Source organism: Balaenoptera borealis, assembly GCF_965194805.1.
Source record: "Balaenoptera borealis genome assembly, chromosome: 3".
In the NCBI taxonomy this organism is placed as follows: domain Eukaryota; kingdom Metazoa; phylum Chordata; class Mammalia; order Artiodactyla; family Balaenopteridae; genus Balaenoptera; species Balaenoptera borealis.
The window spans coordinates 82,566,572-82,579,005 of record NC_138866.1 but is presented as its reverse complement, the minus strand read 5'-3'; positions in this window follow the sequence as shown (position 1 = coordinate 82,579,005).

Genomic DNA, 12,434 nt, shown 5'->3' with positions numbered 1-12,434 from the left:
AAATAAGTTGTGTGAAACAGTTTTGGGCCTAGGTTGGCAAACTATTACTGAAAGGGCCAGACAGTAAATGTTTGAGGCTTTGCGGGGCCCGTAGGGGCTCTGTTGAAACCACTCAACTCTGTTGTGGCAGAGTGAAAACAGCCACAGACAATACATGAATGAATGGCCGGGGCTTTGTGCCGGCAAAACTTTATTTACAAACACATGTGGCAGACTGGATGAGGCCTGTGGACTGTAGTTTGCTGACCTCTGACTTAGGGGCTTTTAAAACTATTCCCTTTTAATGATTTTACTGTTAAATTAGAAGGAGTGTCTACCAACAGGCAAACTCCCCATAAAGGCCCTGTGCTATAAACGCTCACTGATACCAACAAGGGAAGGGCTAAAGCTTGTGCTAGAAGTCTTGGCTCCTAGGTGTTGTGGAAATATTTTGGAGGAAAGTAGGTTTATTTAAGACAACACAACCTGAATTATAAGTTTCTTTCTTTCTTACAGAACTCCATTTAAAATTTTTAAATCTTACTTCCAGCAGCTCTGTGGAAGACACTGAGCCTGGGAGAGGGTTCAAAGATTTGTGCGTCTTCTTTGCATTCATAGTCACAAGCTTAGTATATGCCTTCCAAAGTAGGAACTTAAGGATTATTTTCTTGGCCCTTTTCCCAACAAGGGAAGAACCAGAGGTGATTGGGCATTTTTCTGCTTTCATTTTTATTTAGCAAATCTTGACAGGAACGAGGCACACCCATTGAGAATTTAGCAAAACCGGAAAACCGTGCCATAATATTGGGGGATTTATGGACGTGCTTTCTGAGGTACTTTTGTAGTAAAGCGTCCCTGTGGTTTTGGAATGAGGAACGAGATGTTTATTTTCCTCTTGGAAATGTGTGCCCATGCTTTGATTTCAGTTCCCTTCAACTCAACAAGTCTTCATTGAATACTTTCTATGTGTTCACTCCTTATAGGTTGAAAGGGGAAAAAAATGGGACATGGATCCAGGTGTTTCCTCAGGGAAAGGAGGCTCATGGGTTTTGGTTTGATGTCTTGTTCCCACTGTTTGCATAGACCAGCATCCTAATGTAGAATACTGTCATGGGTTTTTTACCCTGTTGTTTTACTTCCACATGAGATGAGAAAATTTGCACCTTTTGGCTCCTCAGTGCATCCAAATGGTTGGGACTCTTCTGGGCATCCCTCTTCGTTCAGATATGTCTTGGGAGCTTGTGGTTTTTTAAAACTTAATTTTGTCACAGGCTCCGTCAGAGGAGTGTTACTCTGTGTGCTACTGAAGGGATCCAGGATCACCTCATCAAACTTCTGCTTCAGACCCAGAGAAAACAGAGTATGTGGACACAAGATAAGCCCCTCTGCAAACAGGGTGCCCTTTGAAAGTGAACATAGCAAATATTCGAGGTGCTTTCCTTCCCACCTTTCCTTTCCCAAGCCATATATGGTAGAGGAGATTTGCTACTTTCAGTAAAAGGAATTCTTTGATGTAGGAGACTGAACTGGGCTGCTTTTGGCCTGTGGTAGGAGGGACTCGGAGAAAGGGGAATGAAAGTTCATGGAGGAAGCTGTAGTCTTTAGGTCAAGCTGAGATGTGACCCTCAGAGCTTGCCAAGTCCATGAGGGAACACTAGTTGCCTTTAGACAGCTTCTCAATGGCCCCTCTGTGGCCTTAAGTCCCAGGCCTTAGTGACACGCTCTCTGATGTGAACAGGGAGGGCCTGCTCCCACAGCAGGGACCTGCCCTATCCACATAGGAGGCCAACCAGTGGCATCTTCCAAGTAGAGACTTGGGGAATGGAAACATACACACAAAACTCTTATCCCAATGCCCTGGCTACCTAGATCCGATAATTGGCTTTTTTTCCCTCCAATAAAGAGGAATGCTGACTTATTTTTTAAGTTTTCACCCCTACAGAATCCACTGGGGCAAGGTAAACTATCTTTTACTACCTAATTTGCAGGCTTCCAGCCCTCCCTGAGTCCTGCTAAAATATCTCAAAATGTGTCCGGCTGATTCCAAAACTCTGAAAATGACCATTGCTTTCTCTGACCCAAACTCTTGTTTATTTAATCCTCTTAAAAGTCAGAATGGTTGCCAAACCATAGTTTTTGTTTGATTTTATGTTTTTGTATTCTCCCAGGGACACTAGCCACATCAGTTTTAAAAGGGGCCATGTTTATGGTTATTGTCTAGTCGGCTTACTTTTCTAGTTCTCAGGCAATGACCTAAGACTGTTGTGTTTGAGTTCCCAACACTACTGAGAATGTTGACATTTTAAAGTCTCTCTCAGTATTTTCTCTCTCTCTCTCTGGTCTCACACACACACACACTCACACACACACACACACTCACACACACACTCACACACACACACACTCCATTCTGAAGAAAAAGACTTTGCTTTTGAAAAAGAGATTTAGTTTTTATTTTGCCTTTTTATCACTAGCATATTTTTAAGGCAATTTTCTCTTTTGTTTCTGGAGCCTAGAAGTTTGTGGTGAAATGTTGGTGGCCAGTCAGGACGCTTGGGAGAAGTTTTGGGTCAACAACCAGCATGCTTTTTCCCAGGCCTCTTGAGTTTGCAACACAGGTTAAAAAAGTCTTCTGAGTTGTGGTTTCATTTTCTCAGGAAAGTTTCAGGGGGAAAAATGAAGACTTTGATATGGGAAGGCCTCAGGGTAGAATTCTCACATTCTCTCTTGTAAGCTTGGAAAAGTTACTCGATTTCTCTAAATCTCAATTTCCTCATCTGCAAAATGCAGATAAAACCCGCTTGAGATCCTTCTGTAGATTCAATGTGCTCATGTCTATAAAGTGGCCAGCCCAGTGTCTGACGTTCAAGTGCATGAGAGGTGTTTGCTTGCTCTTCCCTGCCTCCTTCCATCCCTGCCTCCTGGCTCCCCTACTTGTCACTATGAGGACTATGGCCAAGCTAGCCCATCATTCTGTAGTGGCTCCTGTGAATGAAGGGAAGATGTTGAGACTTGGCATATGAGGTTACATGGTCAACCAAGGTAGGGAGAGAGAATTCTTCCTGGACATGCTGAAGGCAGGAAAGGCAAACTCACTGTTACCGAGCTCTCTTATACACCAGGCACCCTTAGGCCTTTCATTTGCATATTCATTCATCCCAGGAATCAACTGGGAGACACTACCACATGGGCTGGTTTAGCTGGATGGAGCATGGCTACTGAACACGGAACAAGAATGAAGGGCAACACCCGTTCCTGCTGATGTGGTGAGCACTATGGGATGTACATAGCAGGTCACCTACCTGAGGGGCCACCTGTTCTCTGTTGACACTCCTTACTTGAACGGTAGGAGAAATGACAACACACACAATGTTCTCCGGAGGCAGGAGGTCCGATTATAGTAACTTCAGCAATTCCCTCTGAACAGTCAGTGCAGTGTGAACATACTTGAGGGCAGACCCAGTGGATGAGTATAGTACTGGGTGGTTTTTTTAAAAATAGTGCTGAACACATCGTTGGCATTAAAAAGAGTTATGTTGAATGAAGAAAAGAAGGCTCCTCTCCCCCAGTGCTGATAGCCTCTTCTACCAAAGACCGTTAACACAATGCATGCTTTCTTTTCATATTTGTTTTCACTCTTCAAAGGCAGGAAGATATCAGCTAGTAGGCCATCAGCCACTGTGCTGAGAAGTATTCTGAGAGGAGTTTATACAGAAGATCTGGCCCATATTTGCCCAACTAGATGGTTTTTCGCTAAGGTCCCCTTCATACTTCTTGACCTTTGAACTATAACTTCAGTGATTGTGGATATTGGCCTAAATTGTCTCAGCTTGTTTATTTATATGGAAGCATAATCAACAGCCCAACACACCACAGGCCCCGCCTTAAAATAAGTGGAGCCATTCAAGAGAAAGTAAGCTGGAATCAAGGGAAGACTTGCTGAGAACTGAAGGATGTCACCACAGCACCAGCAGCATATGAGTGAAGGTCACCAATGCTCAAGGCTCTTGGCTACCTCATTGCTTTGATGTTGATGTATAGGCTAAGAATGTTGATTAAACTAACAGACTCAGAACAGAAAATCTTATAATGCAGGATTGTATTAAATGCTTCAGCAGAGCTCGTGAAAGATCCCCACAGTGCTGACTCTATCTATTCGTGGAAAGGTACACATGAAATGACTTGCTTTCTTTGCGTAGATGATTACCCAAGAAGATGTTGGACATGGGGGACTCGCTGTGACCAGGAAGATATAGTCCTCTGAGAGGACTCTGGCAGAGGGCCCTGTGGAGAGGAGGAGTTCCTCGGACACCCCTTTGAAGAGCCAGAAGGGAGAGGGAGGTTTGAGGAGGGCTGAGCGGGAGAGAGCAGGGCGGAGGAGACTTGCTGAGCTGGTACACATCGTGGGAGGAAGGCAAGGAGAAACCAGGCTGTGGTGAAGTGAGCCCTTGAAAGCCATTTTTTCAGTCTTTTCCGCAAGGAAGGAATCGTGCCCTGTGAGGTGGACTAATGGGAGCTGCTTTAGGTTTAATGGAGGACATTTCAAGGACCTCTTGACTTGCTGCCTGTATCCATCTTATTCTGTGCCCAAGGCACCATGATAGATACTGGAGTTATGAAAGGTATGTGTGAGGCTGTCCCCACCTTCGTAGAGACAATGACATCTCCGAGGGGACCAGACCTACACAGAGAAGTGCACAATCTTCTTTGCTGAATAATGGAACTCCATGGAAAGATGGTTCGTGCAGCATACACTACGGGGAAGGTGAATCAGAGTGCCAAAACCATAGTCTGATTCACTGCTTGACAATCTTTTTCTCTAACGATGGGCTGTTTTTCAAATGCAAATACATTTCACATTTCTCTGAAATGACCAAAGACCACTTTTGTTTTCAAAAGGGAAATGTACAGCACAGCCAGGGAGCTGGCTTCTAGGTTTCTTTTTTCCCCTGGTCATGAAGGCAACAGTAGAATAAGACCGAAGAGGGCTCTGTGCTTAGAGATGCCACATGACGTGGGCAGCCGGAGGCACATCAAACTCTTGGGCAGCTTATGGAGACACCCAGACATCTCTTGCCTGCTCTGAACTGGCGTGAATTATTCTCTGGGTGCTTTTCCCCTTGAACTTTCCCTCTTGTTAGCATAGCCTTTTATGGACAACCTCATGTATTTACTCATTTATTTATTCAGCACATATTTTGACCTCCAACTATGTGTGAGGCACAGCATAAGGTACTGGGTATCCAAGGATATACAGGCCCAAACAGCCCTGCCCTCAAGGAGCCTAAAATCTAGTGAGGGAGACATTATTAGTTTAATAATAATTGCACACATTGTTTTTTTGTGTAATATTGCTGCCTAAAAATTACAATTAGGCCAATTATAAGATAATTTACAAAGTTTACAACTATTGACTATGGGGTGGTATTTTCCAAAAGCCACACACACATCGTAATTTAATTATAGTGCCGATGAGAGCTAGGCGGGCAAAGTACAGGGTGTGATGAGAACGTATAATGGTCACCTCCCCTAGCCTGTGAGGGCTGGGGAAAGCTTTCCTGAGGAAGTGGCTTTTACTGTAAGACCTGAAGAATGAATAAAGTTGGCCAGGGGAAGAGGAAGTAGAGATGAAGATTAGAAAGTGGTCCAGGCAGAGGGAACAGGATGAACAAAGGCCCTGGGGTCTTTGAAACTAGTCCCGGTCTGGATTTGTAAAGCCTTCCAGGGGTCCTCCAAACTGGTCCCCTTATCCTTTTCAAACAGAGAGAGTTCAAAGTGCCTTCAGTTGCTTACTTTATGTGCCATCAACCCATTCCCAGCTCCCCCCGCCCCTTCCCTGTCTCCCGTACTCTCAGCCCTCTGCCCGTAATGTCCAGTCATCCAAGAGAACCTGCGTGCAGTACTGCCTCTCCCTTGACCCTGGTCAGCAAGCTTTGGTAGGAGACATGTGTGTCTAGACAAACGATTGGTCTTTGTGAAAGGAAGTGTTCCAGGTCTGAGTCAACCTGACCCAAAGCCAAGAAAGAGGTGATAAGGCTGATGGAAAAGATCTCCTTAATGAACGTGAAAAACAGCCCAGAGGTGAAGACACACAACAGCTTTGGGGTTTCCTGAGACTGCTGTCCCCAGACAGGCTCTCTAAAGCATTCAGGGATAAGAGGTAGGAAGGCTATGTCATTTCCTCTCTGCTACTTGTATTTTAACATTTTCCTGCCTCTCACACTAATCTCTATTTCCCACACCAACTCTCCAAGCAGTCATCTTTTAGCTTTCGGGGGCAAATATTATTCCTCTTAAGTGGGATAAATGTCTAGGTGACATTTACAGGACCAGAGATTATTCAGTCAGCTTTCCTGGTGGTACCCTTTTTTAATCCATTCAACCTCAGTGTGTTCATTTATAAAATGGTTGGAAAGATGAGCCTATGATATCACCGTGAGGATGGAGAGTTTAAACAATGGATTATTAATGATACAGAATGTTGGATATTGAAGAGAAAAATTCCCTTATTTCCAAGTAACCCCAGATGGCCATTACCCACAGTGGAGGAGTTGTTACCTTATGTGCAGATAAGGGACCTCACTTCAGGGGACCACCAATGTAATAGTAATCTTGCAGTTTTTTTTCTTCCCAGAAATGAGAGATATAAACAAGGTTTAATTAGTAGCCAAGAGACGTACTTTGTTCTCAATTTGAATGAGAAAAGATTTAAAAATAAATCCACATCTAACCTTTTTAAAATACAGTCTGATGTACGAAGCCCTTTCAGTATATAAGCATACCTCAGAGATACTTTGAGTTTAAGTTCCAGACCACTGCAATAAAGTGAATAGCGCAATAAAGCAAGTCACATGAATTTTTTGGGTTCCCAGTGCAGGTAAAAGTTGTATTTATACTATACTGTAGTCTATTAAGTGTGCAATAGCATTATATCTAAAAAAACAATGTACATACCTTAATTTAAAAAAATGTGCTCGGGACTTCCCTGGCGGTCCAGTGGCTGAGACTTTGCCTTCCAATGCAGGGAGTGTGGGTTCGATCCCTGGTCGAGGAGGTAAGATCCCACATGCCTCGTGGCCAAAAAACCAAAACATAAAACAGAAGCAGTATTGTGACAAATTCAATAAAGACTTTAAAAATGGTCCACATCAAATAATCTTAAAGAAAAAAAAGAATGCGCTTGGAAAAATGGTACCGATAGACTTGCTTGATTCAGAGTTGTCGCAAACCTTCAGTTTATAAAAAACACAGTATTAGTGAAGTGCAGTGAAACACAGAATTAGTGCTCAAATGTCATTGGTACCCACATCCTGCACACAGGATGGACTCTTATTTTGGAGTTATTTGCTTATTTTACTCTATGATTACTTATTATTTATCATAAGTGCGTCCCCACTCACCCCCCACACTAGAATGTAAGCTCCAGATGGGCAGTTACATCATCTCTGTTGCCTACAACAGTGCCTGGAACATGGTAGATATAAAGAAATATTTGCTTAATAAATAGCTTTAATCAAATAAATGTGTTGCTGCTAAAGCAGAGAGATGGAAGCACTCAGAAAGCTAAAAGAAAATTTAGTCTCTTAAAATATGGGACATGTCAAAACCATGAGTGGCCCAGGGTCACCATAGCGGTCTCAGTACCCTGTGCTCTGGCATCCTCTCTTGAAGCCCAGCCTCTCCACGCCTCCAGGGCTGATCTTGGAGCGGGTGCACAGGGAGATGGGCTGACCACAGAGCAAAGGAAAAGCAGCTCCTGATCCAACCTACAGAGGATCCATCTTTTCTCCCCCTGGGTCTTGAGGATGACAGTATTCCGAGCTGGATAAACTTCTGTTTTGACAATGAAGATGCGTAGCTGTGCCAAGGTTCCCCTCAGCATGTGGTTCTGGATGCTCTTTGCCCCAAAGCAGAAATTGGTCAGAATCCTCGGTTTAGAATAGAGACAGAAAAGATAGATTTCTCCTGTGTCTGTTTGCATATGAGAAAACCCACCTCTGTGTGAGCTTCCAAAATGCCTTCTACTCTGACACAGTTCTATCTGGAGGATAAGCGTCAATGGGGCAGGACACATGGACAGCATTTCCCAGAAAACACACTGCAGATTCACTGTCTTTGTCAAAGGTGGCGGCACGTGTGAAAACCGTGATGACACATGTGGCAGGCTTTGGCAGTTGCTTAAAAATAGCTGAGGGTTTGGTTAACCGCAGGAAAGTCAGGGTGGGGGGGCGGTCCCTCCCCTCTCATGTTCCCTCCCAGATGATTCAGGGTGGTCCTGAACTCGTCAGAAAGCCAGATCTCTGCAGGCCACCTGTTGCCAAGTAACAAGAATCATTTGACACAAGTCACGCGAGTCAAGGACAGTGACTTGAGAAGGCAGGGCAGGGAGGTGGAGCCTGGAGGACTCAAGGAAACTGCCGCAGCCTCATGTGCACAGCCTGACGCTAGAGCTTTGTCCCTGATGATCCAAAGAGGCATATGGTTGACAGATGCTATTTACAGCCAGCACCAAACCAACTCAGAGAAGCAGAATTCTGTGTAGTACAGTGAGAAAGAAAACATTTGAAAACACCAGCAATTACCAGGCTCACGCCATTTACACATTTGTGTTTGGGGTTCACTTCTGAAATTCACTTTTCCCCGTGCGCTGGTGAGTGTGAGAAATGGAAGCGAGCTTGGGTCACTTTCACCTCGTCTGCCTCAATGTGAGCAACTTTGACAGCATGATTTGTAGTGCGGTTAATAGAGAGGCCTCTGCCCCACCACATACCCTTGAAATGCAAGCTCCTGGAGGGCACCAGCTTGATGAGTCTCTTTTAGGTCTCACCCACCCCACTCCTCCCCGCATCCCTCCCCGGACCCCGTCCACACACACTTTGTCCAGCACAACACTGGGTATTTTCCGTGTTTGGTGAATGTTTGCTGGACTGAAAAGCCTTTTTTGCTTGTTTGTTTGTTACCGTTTTTACTTGTCTTCTGCTGTCGCTGCTCTGTATCTTGTGTTTTTATAGGGGAGTTTTTCTCCCCTTCTCCTCCTAGGTGTACACGTGGCACACGGAGCTGGCCTTCTGTTCAGGGTGGTCCCAATCTTGGCATTAGGAGGTACTTTCGTGAGAGGAGTTACTGGCACTAGCCACAGAGAGGGACGAGAACAAAGACAGAGGGGCTGGGGTCCTGATCCCAAGAGTGTGGACGCTGCTCTCCGGGTTGTGGTCCTTCAAGCAGACGTTCCCCACAGTCCTTCCTCTGACTCCACCGGCATCTCTGGCGGCCCGGTCAGCCTGCAGGAGTGGAAAGGGTAGGACCAGAATCGGGATCCCCAGGGCCTAGCTGGGGCTCTGCTCTGTGACTGTGCAAGCCCCATCACATCTTTGGGCTTCAATTTCTTCAATTATGAAAGGAAGGCACGTTGATGACCATGGGGTCATCAAAGGGGTTGATGACCATGATGGTACTTGGTAGCTCAGTACCGAGTCTACCATCCCCTATCCAGTACTATGCTTCCTCCTTGGATGAGTGTCTGCCTGCCCGAAGCCCTCTGGCACAGTGACCTCCTGTAACAACTGTGGTGACTTTTAGAATTGTCTAGCACATAACATGATTCTCTTCCTCTTGTGTCTCTCAGGCAAGATCCAAGCTTACAAACGTAGGGGCTTGGGGTCGGGAGAGGATCTAGGGGGTAGGAAGAGAGTCTTACGCAGCATGATGTGCCCTTCCTGTGGGAAGAGCTGTCACCCAGCAGAACAGCTTCCAGAATTCTCAGGGCTGCCCTCTTTCAGCTTCAGAATCTGGATGTACAGAATCTGACTGGGGCCTGTGATGCTGGCATGAAACAGACTGATGTACGAGATGGCAATTCATAGGAACAATAAGGTAGAGACTTTGAATCCACATGACTATTTCCTCTTGTTAGGCTTAGAAAAATAAGCCCAAGGGGATTTAAAATAATACAGCCTTACAAATGCAGACTCTAATTATTCTGTGCGTGACCATGATTTGCAATTTTATTTCAATATGTCCATCAGGGTCTTCTGCAGTTGGTATTTCCCCAGGGACTGGTCAGTCCACCCCATGCTCTCCTCCTGCGTAACTGCCCTATCATCCTCCATCTGACAAATGGAAATGCAGTTGAGGGTGAAGACCCAGAGACTGGCAGCTTTCCTTTTCCCTGGGCCTCACCCTATTCACCTGGGGAGGAGGGGTAGATAAAATTCCTTCCCTCCATGACTCTTGTTGTGAGTAGTTTACTCAAAGCCTGCAAGGCAATTGGCTGTGATCCAGAGCTTTAATCTGCCCATTTTGACTAGTAAGGACCATTGCCAAGAAGCACCCATGATTTGAAATATTTCAATGCCAATGCAGAATGGCTCATCAGAGAACCCACGTGGATGGCTGGATCAGGTCCACGTGTGCAGAAAGGTTTAGTGCTCATTCCCCTTCTCCAGCGGCATTCCTGGCTCACCAAGAGAGAGAATGTGCATTGTCACTGAATTGTGAGTGAGGGGCTGAATGTGCTGTGGCGTGGGGGGGAGGGTGGGGTTCCTGTGCAAGGTAAGAGTCATTCCAGGTACTGCTTTCCATATTAAGTACCATGAAGCTCAGCATTTGATTCCATAATTCTCTTTGCTCCATTAGGACACCTGGCAGGGATGTAGTGAATGATCGTCTTATTTTGAGTTGATTAATTCCATAAGCCTCAGTTTATAAATGTTTGCAATAAAGAGCAAGCAGATAAAAGTGAGAATTGACAGATGGAGCATCAATCTTTTGATGTCAAGGGCCGAACAGCCAAGTCCTCGTGAGTGACTTTCCAAATGAGCCCTGCCATGCCTGGTGGAGCTGGGCACTGGGCGTTTAGACGGGACCACTGGCCTGTTTTGCAGGTCCCCACCCAGGCCTGACTCATATCCAATCTCTGGAGACCTATTGGAAAGTTCAGACTTGGCAATCACTTAGACATAAGGTTGGGGTCTGTTTTAGACTCTTCTGGAAGTCAAGGTGGGTTTCTTGGTTTTTGAAATATTAACTTTTTAGAGAAATGAGAAGTTATGCAACTTTAACATACACACACACACACACACACACACACACACACAATCTGGAAACTATATCTAGGTTGGCAGAAGAAACTTGCTGTCTCATCTTTGAGGTGTGGTCTGCCTCTGCATCTGGAGGTTTTTAATTTCTTGCAAGGAATTCTTGTTAGGTGCTTGAGAAAGCCATCTGTTCATTTTGTTTGTGCCTCGTCTTCCCATCTAGACAAGAGCCTTCTTGAAGAACAGTGATTTTATCAGATGTTGATTTGCACGCTCCATTGTACTGAGCGTAGTGCTTGCCAGAAATGGTGCTCCGTGATGTTTGAATTGATGCACAATAAACCTCCTGTTTCTCAGTATCCCAGTGGGTCCGGGCAGATGCACGAAATGGATGACTAGAAGACATCTTTGACACTCTGTGTGAGTTGAATTCCCTGGGAAGCAGATGCTGAGATAGAGTTAGAAGTGCAGGAGGTCTAGGGAGTGGAGGGATAATGCCTGTAAAAGATATAAGCGGGGAGGAACAGGATTGGGCAGGGAAAGCATTCTGAGACCAGTGCACATCTCACATCTGTGTAAGGAAACGTGGGGGAGGCAGGATGGAGCAAGGGCAAGTCTCAAACTACAACGCAGATCTGACAGAGTCTTGGAAAATCCAAAAGGGAGTTCCCTAGAAAGAGATGGCCATTGCAGGAGTCCCGTATTGGGCAGAAAGGAGCAGACCCTGGAATCCCTGCCGTGTGCCATCGTGGCTGAGGGCTGCCTGCGAACATTGGGGGCTTCAGCACAGAAGTGGAAGCACAGGCCCTGAAGGTGCCAACAGTTGGAGGCTGTCAGCTTCCCGCACTTCTTACAGCTGAATCCTTCCTTGAAGGGAGGTCCAGGCAGATAGACCTCCACAGGTGCACACTTTCTGTCCCTTGACAGAATGGAATGGTTATGAATTTGGTCTGGATGGGTAGAAGGGCACACCTTGCCGCATCCTACCCATCCCGACCAAATTCATAACCAACTGCCGTTAAATTTATCTCGAAGATATTTTAAAGGTTGGTTTACTTCTGCATGACTCCTCAACTGGACCAGGTAGCGTCCTCTCTCTTAATCTCATGGCCAGTTTCATGAACACGTGACCAGTCACACAGGATCCCACACTCTAAAGAACCCTTCACTTGGGGTTTAATGCTCTGCATTAGCTGTCTTGAAATTCTTAGCAATAATTTTATATTTGAATTTGTATTTTGTAAGTGAAGTCCAGTGGGAGAGTGGAGCAGGTGCTGGGGGCTTGGAGTCTTGGCTTACACGTGATCCCATCTCCTGCTGCCTCCCTGCCTCCTCAGACAATTATTGGCTACTAACTCCCTGGTCCCTGGCACCCCAGACTCTGCCTAGTCTCTTCACCACCTTCTGCCTCTGATAGGG